This window comes from Astyanax mexicanus, chromosome 1, assembly GCF_023375975.1.
Source record: "Astyanax mexicanus isolate ESR-SI-001 chromosome 1, AstMex3_surface, whole genome shotgun sequence".
In the NCBI taxonomy this organism is placed as follows: domain Eukaryota; kingdom Metazoa; phylum Chordata; class Actinopteri; order Characiformes; family Acestrorhamphidae; genus Astyanax; species Astyanax mexicanus.
The window spans coordinates 107,161,466-107,168,027 of NC_064408.1; the positions used below are offsets into that span (position 1 = coordinate 107,161,466).

The window sequence follows — 6,562 nt, forward strand, 5'->3', positions numbered from 1 at the left end:
CTGAATCGGCTTCAGTTTCAGTTAAACCGCTAACGAGGACTGAGTTAGCTATGTTAACTGTTTCACGCTCTACTATTTCCATGTTGACGGTTTCTATTGCATCAGCTTAGTTGACAAAGTATTCTAATTTTGATTGTTGGCTTTAATATGTATGTCCCAATCACCTGGCCTCTGTGTCTCAGGGTTTGACTGCTCCTGGCTGGCTCGCCAAATAATGTTGTAACCCCTAGCTTCCTGTAAGGAAGCTACACTATGCTAATAGCTTGATTACAAGAACCCAATCTGTACTCACAGAAAATTAAAAAAAACTACTTGTACAGAACTAAAAGAACTTTGGACCAGTTAGGTTCGCTCTAGGAGCAGTTGAAAGGAGAGACACAAGACCGTGTGTATGGTAAAGGTAGTGATTGTATTGACAAAATTAGTATTTACTTCACCATATATAAAAAATAAATAAATCAGAAAAAAAATAATGGTTCAAGTGAAAGGCTCAGAAAGAAAGAAATAAAATAAACATCCAGTAGGAACTTAAACAGGTAAGTACCTTAGAACTCTCTTTTTATATTAAGTGTCACTTATCACTCAGTGCTAATGTTTGTTATTTCTTATTTCAGGTGTTACTCAGTCCTCAGGTAAGTATGGTCACAACTTTTAGGATATAGGTGAGTATTAAGGTAAGTATTATCATTTAAAAGGTTTTAGGATTTTGGTTTAGTGTTGGAGGTAAGTATCTAGGTAAGTATTGTTTTATTTCAGAAGCTTTAGGTAAGTATATATATATATATAAATAGTATCATTATTTAAGGGTTTAATTTTAGTATATGAGGTAGTTTAGCTCCTATATATTATTTGGTAAGTTGTATTAAACCTTATATATAGTTTAGTTGTAGGTTTAGAATTTTACCTTAGTGACCATTTGAAATACTAAATACCAGAGTAGTATCCTTTTAACACAGAATCCTCACAATATTAACAAAATTCCAACCCAAAACAATTAAACAGGTAGTGCAAACTCTTAACCTTGGAAATGAACAGAAGAATTCCAGTTACAATAACCGTTACTTGGTGTGCTTCAAATAATTTCCCCTTATGAGTGTTGTTTTTTTTTTTTCAGATTAAAAAAAATGGAAAAATTGAGAAAAGCTGTCCTTTTTTTCTTTAGAGAAATGTTCAACCGTCTATCAGAACTCTGTCCTTCAGTACTTTAAAGAGTTACCCTCTCAAAAAAGAAAAAAATATAGTCCTGGGGGAAAAAATAAAAAAATACTCAAGCTCAGTTAAGTTGTCCTCACGGGCTGTGGCTCGCCATCTTGTTTTCCCAGGCAACAGGTATACATGTGACTGGGCAGAATGTCCTTAGCAGTCAGTCTCATCCCATAGAAACCTGGCCTGTTTATACAAAACAGTACCTTCAGTGTCCAAATCACAATTTTCCTTACTTTACAAAAAAATATACATAGTACATTCAGAGTCTAAGCACAGCTTGTCTTCATTTTACAACTATATTCAGCACATTTAGATTTACACACATTCACACAGTAGCTTTAAATTCAGTGCAGTTCAGTATCACACTGCATTAGCCAGCTTATGGCTGGATATTAAAGCAGTAAACTCAGTTAAAATGAGTTAGCTTAGCTCATACTATGCTCAGCCCATTAAAATCACTACTAAAGGTTTAGTTAATCAAGTAAATGTAACCAAAATACTGATATTAAATTCATTTCACTCACCAAATCCAATCGTGAATGTTTAAGTTTCACCAATCTGGCAACCCGGCATGAAACGCGATCTTGTGCACATGAAATCCAACTGACTCAGCAGTTCACCTTAATCCTCTACTCTGACGGTTTTAATTAGCTTTACAAACTCTTATTAAGCTAACCAAGCTTTAATACTGGCTGCAAGCAGCTTCTAGTGAAGAGTACTCACACTTAAAGTGCTTAATTTTTTAGCGTTTTTGCTCAATTTTAGCGCGATTGCCGCACCGCGATCCTTCCTATCTTCACCCCGACGTCCGACTGAGCTTCTGGCCGTGCGGGAACCCGTGGCCACTCCCACTTGGCTGCTGATTGGCTACCATAGCTAGCTAGACTTACACTTATCATTGGCTAGATTTTTGCGCAGTGAACTTCTAATTTACCTTTATTGGCTAGATTTTTGCGCAGTGGGCGTTCCTGGAATCGCCACTGACTTTTAATAATAGTTTTAATTATTTTTTTTTTTATTATTATTGTTAAGGATCATTAATAATAATTCCTGTTATGTTTATTTTCCCAAATTAAATAATCTTTTACGTATTAGATGCTTCAAATTAATTAGATTTATGTTCTAACCTATTTATTTAGTTTTATTTAGTCTCATTATTATGTCTATAATGTAATTTATTTATTTATTTTAAACAAATTATAATTAATGAATTGCATTGACTCTACGTGTTCTAAACCTGGGTTACAACTACATTTTCAAAAATCTGCATTTTAACCTTTAACATGAAAAATACTGATAACATCATTCTCAAAAAATCTCCACATTTCTTCAATTTTACATTTAGCATGTTCAAATCTCTTGTTTTTGATTGCTTATAATGAAAAAGCCGAAATGCACAGAAAAAGCTACATTTGTTTAAAAATATATGAAGATAAAGTTTGATACATCTAGTAATGACTTGTGAAATTAAAAATTAAATTCAGCTCTTTCAATTATAAACCACTTTTGAGTTTTTTTAAAAAGTTTTTTTAAAAGTTTTCAGGGACCAAACAGAGACATAAACTAATAATTAAAATATCTGGATAATGAGAGTGAGTGGGGCTTAATTGAAATTCAAACCACATCCTTACATTGTCAAAGTTTTCAAACATTGTACACCAGGGGCAGGTTTCCCAGAAGGTTGTGGCACTACATCTGCCAAATCATCTAAGATAAATCTTAGATGGTTGAGCAAGCTTCCATGTTAAGATAATCAAAATGTTAAGATGCTTTTGTGGCATTGGGTCCAGTATAGTAATACAATACATGTATTGCATGTACATGCCACGATACATTAAAACTGTGATTAAAAACCAGGGTTATTCCACCAAATATTGATTATTGATTTCTGAAGTCTTAAAACTTTATAAATATGAACTTGTTTTCTCTGCATTATTTGAGGTCTGAAAGCTCTACATCTTTTTTTATTTCAGCTATTTCTCATTTTCTGCAAATAACAAATGACAATATTTTTATTAAGGATTTGGGGGAAATGTTGTTCGTAGTTTATAGCATAAAACCACAATGTTCATTTTACTCAAACATATATATATATATATATATATATATATATATATATATATATATATATATATATATATATATATATATATATATATAGCAAAATTAGATAAACTGATTCAGAAACTGAAGTGGATGTTTAGAGAGTGAGAGAGAAAAAGAGAGAGAAAGAGAGAGCTCTAAAGTCAAAGTTCTCTCTAAAGCGGAAAGAAAGATCATTGGTGCTTTAATTGGTATTTGCGGCATGTTTGTTTGACAGCTGAAGATGATTGGACACGGTCGGGCAATAAGGCCCAGCCCTGGCCTCAGATGACACAAGGCTGCGTCCAGTGGAGAGAAATGCGAGCGAGACAGGAAGAAGCTCCGACACTCCTCTTCCCCCACTCGCACCCCCACTTCCTGCGAAGGCTCTAAAGAGACATGAGAGAGAGAAGCAGCACAGACAGGTCTGTATCCTATCAGACCCTCGCCTGCTCTTCTGTGACCCCCAGACGCAGCAGAGCGTGCTGACGCTACGCTGGGTCACACAGGTGCAATGAAAAACACATTGGATGAAAAGGATGCTGGGAGCAGGGGCAGCGAGGGATGCAACCTTTTCCAATTAGATAATGACTCTGCTCATTCAATCACTTTTACAGACAGGCAGGTCTGGATCAGTTACTGATTGAATTATATATACATATGCTGTATGGAAGTGCGCATATTCAACCCAAAAAATTCCCATTATTATGTATGGGTGACACACCATTTAAATTTAAATACAAAAGTTCCTAAGTTGCATATACTGAACATCCTGAGTACGGGTGGGACAAAATATGAATACTGTTTACTGTGATATATTGTATCATTTTTTATTTTATTGAACTGACATTTTTAAATGAACTATGCTTTGTTCTTTTTTCCACAATATTCTTGGTTCTTTGTTTTTTTTCTATTATGTACAAAGTGTAGATTAGTTGATTAGTTGTGGGTAATAAATGGCAAGGTAGTTGCGTTCAGGAAATCATTTTAAAATGCAGCTGTATTTCTTGGAGGTGTACAAAATATATACTGTACCAGTCAAAAGTTTGATGAATGTCTATTGTTTTTTTTTTTTATGATTTTCTTGCTTCGTAAATGTAATATTAGATCCATTAAAAGCTATACAAGAGCACTTGCAGAATTATCCTGTATAACACAAAAAGAGTTTTAAAAACAAAACAGAATATGTTTCATTCTTTAGACCACATTTCTATTTTGAGGACAGATCTGCACACTCCTGGTATTTTAATCTCAGTGTCTTCATGAGGGAGAATCTCCTGGAATAGTTTTCTCAGCATCTTGAAGGAGTTCCTGGAGGTGCTGAACAATGCTGCGTTACTGCTTTTCCTTCACCCTGTGAAGCTCAAGCTCATCTCAGATCACCTCAAATCACCATCTCAGTGGATCAGGTTTAGATCAGGGGATTATGGAGGACAAACTTAATTAAAATTAATTAAAAACAGAAATAAAGAAAAAATAAAACATTGAAAAGGTAGGCAGGTACTGTGTATGAGACTCTTACTGTATATAATATAAAGGTCTTGCCTTGGCTTTTGGACGCAGCTAATGATGTAAAATAAAACATGCTCAGTCCATTACAGTCTTAACCAGCTCAAATCTGATGACAACTACTGTCACCTGCCCAGCTCTGATGTCTCAATCTAAATAAACTAGATTGTTTGTTTATTTGGTGATGCTGTCATTTTAAGCTATTCCCCATGGTGTTTTTTCCAGCTTGGGAATAAGGTTAAACTGCATTTTTTAGGCATGTGAGTGAAACCTGTGTTTGAATGTGTCCCAGTGGAACAATTTGCCAAATTTAAGGGGATAACAGAAAGCAGAAAACATGCAGGCATTGTAGAACTCATGATAATGACATACAGTAAAACAAACATCTTACATTATGCTTTTAAGCAGCTCAAATCTGATGACAGATACTGTCGAGCAGTCGGGTTTCAGACTCCACCAGCAGCTCATGTGTTCCAGTGAAGACAGATGGGAATATTTTCATATGCAGGTGTTTCAAGTGTGCTTTGGTTTTTCGGTGAGAGCAGTTATAGTTTTAACATTTGCCAGACGCACAGATTTAGAATCTCTGGCGAACGCTCCTGACAAAACACTGCAGAGAGAGAGAGAACACAGATAATGAAATATTTTAATATCTCACAAATCTGCTTTTTGAACTATTTGTAATCAAATAATTGAGTTTATTTTTTAATAATTATAATAATTTGTGTTTTTATCACTGTATGAGGTGACATGGGCAAGCAGGCTGATTTCACAATGTATGCACAGGCTTCCAATTAAGTACTATTTTGTATAATTATTTGTTTTTCTTTGTATTTCCTGCCATGCATGTGTCCACCTTGTCATGGCAAGCTGCACGACAATATGGACAATTTAATACAAAAATGTACCTGATCTAGATTTGCAAAATGTTTAAGTGTTCATGGTGACCATTTTCTGTTTTAAAGATTTTTAAAATAATTTTATTTCAATTTTTATCCCATCTTCTCCCCAATTTGCAAGGCCCAACCCACTCATTAGGACTCCACCTATCACTAAACTAGTATCTTTTTTATTTAAATGCTTTTGTTGTTCTTATTCTTATTTTATAATTTTTGTTTACATTTATTTTATTCTATATTTTATTTTAATATAAATGTCTTATTTCCTACTATTTAATGAAATTGTTACTTTTTAATAGTTTTGTTTGTTTTATATTACTTTTAAATTTTGCTGATTTATTTAATGTTATTGTGAAGCACTTTGAGCTGCATTTTTATGTATGAAAGGTGCTATATAAATAAAGTTTTATTATTATTATTATTATTATTATTATTATTATTATTATTATTATTATTATTATTATTATTATTATTATGCCCCAACACCAGGAGGGTGAGGACTAGCACATGTCTCCTCCGATAGTGAAGTCAGCCAACGCTTCTTTTTGAACTGCCTCTTTAGCATTACAGCGCACTCGGAGGAAAGCGCAGCGACACGCTTTCGATAAATCGTCTTACAGACTCCTTGTGCATATCAACATCACCCTTTGCAGTGATGAGGGTAAAGAGCACCATCTACCCACCCAGAGAAAGCAAGGTCAATTGTGCTCTCTCGGGGCTCCCGCAGATGATGGCAAGCTGCATGAGCAGGATTCTAACCGGCGATCTCCTGATCATAGATCATGACAGGGTGGAGGGCTTATGAATAGTATTAATTGCTGAACATGCAGCAAGTGTCTTTATTCCAATGAAAATAAAGCAGTATG

The 6,562-nt window shown here is 34.5% G+C and overlaps 1 long non-coding RNA gene across 1 annotated transcript; it reads right to left on the bottom strand.

Annotated features, from left to right (window-relative positions):
• Positions 1–1,096: 1,096 nt before the first annotated feature.
• On the bottom strand, positions 1,097–2,448 carry LOC125781026 (uncharacterized). Its single transcript, XR_007424068.1, has 2 exons — positions 1,731–2,448; positions 1,097–1,389 (listed from the first exon to the last, which is right to left on the bottom strand). It is a non-coding gene; the product is annotated as an uncharacterized LOC125781026 (long non-coding RNA).
• Positions 2,449–6,562: the final 4,114 nt, after the last annotated feature.